Raw genomic sequence first — 894 nt, forward strand, 5'->3', positions numbered from 1 at the left:
CTATAAATAGAAAATAAAAAGTATGAAACATTTACAAAATAGATAAAAATATATGAATAAAGGTAATTATTTCATTTAACTCATCTTTGATCTTAATGAAATTAGATTCAATGAGCTGAGGAAGGCTAAGCTAAACAATTAGTAAAATAATACCTCTTCACTGCTATCATCGCTGTCAGAGAGATATTCTTTTGACTTTGGCATCTTCAACTTCAAAAACGCAACAAACTTGTCCTTAAAAAAATTCAATATCACTTTTGAGAGAGATTATTAAATGAATCATCAATGTAACAAACTTTGCTAACAATTTTCATTTGCGGCGTATTTTATACAATGATATTACGCATAAATCGTTTCTTTTATCAAAAATGTTTTATAGATTTCGAAATGGTATTATTATTTCATGACCGTTATATATATTCATATGCAGAAATATAACCTATACTTTCCAGTCATTGTATTTTGACTAATACATATTTTTGGAACATTTATCGATTTCAAATTTAAACTACTATCATACTTTCTTAGCACGTTTGTTAAATTATGGTACAGTTATAAAATCACGTATAATTATGGAAAATAACATACCAATTATACTCCTTGAACAAATTGAGGTGAATTCGATCAGAGTCCAAATCGTTCTTTTTCGTTTCGTTTCGCTAAACGGGATAAACGCGAACTTGGACAGACCTCGCATATGCGCAGAGTGCAAGCATTAGCCCGGATCCTCGTACGGGCAACAGCGCTTTGACACCGAACGCTGATTGGTGAAAAATGGATGATGGGGGTAAATTTTACCCCCACAACCGGCTTTTCACCAATCAGAGCTCTGACTAAGTCCGGATCTACAATAGGGTTTTAAGCCTTAAACCATAAGAAATGGGCGAATCACAG

The 894-nt window shown here is 32.6% G+C and overlaps 1 long non-coding RNA gene across 1 annotated transcript; it reads right to left on the reverse strand.

Annotated features, from left to right (window-relative positions):
• Positions 1 to 152: 152 nt before the first annotated feature.
• On the reverse strand, positions 153 to 707 carry LOC108759151 (uncharacterized). The gene is made up of 2 exons (XR_001939988.1): positions 589 to 707; positions 153 to 234 (listed from the first exon to the last, which is right to left on the reverse strand). It is a non-coding gene; the product is annotated as an uncharacterized LOC108759151 (long non-coding RNA).
• Between the last annotated feature and the right edge of the window lie 187 nt (positions 708 to 894).

Source organism: Trachymyrmex cornetzi, unplaced genomic scaffold (assembly GCF_001594075.2).
Source record: "Trachymyrmex cornetzi isolate Tcor2-1 unplaced genomic scaffold, Tcor1.1 C3843908, whole genome shotgun sequence".
In the NCBI taxonomy this organism is placed as follows: Eukaryota; Metazoa; Arthropoda; class Insecta; order Hymenoptera; family Formicidae; genus Trachymyrmex; species Trachymyrmex cornetzi.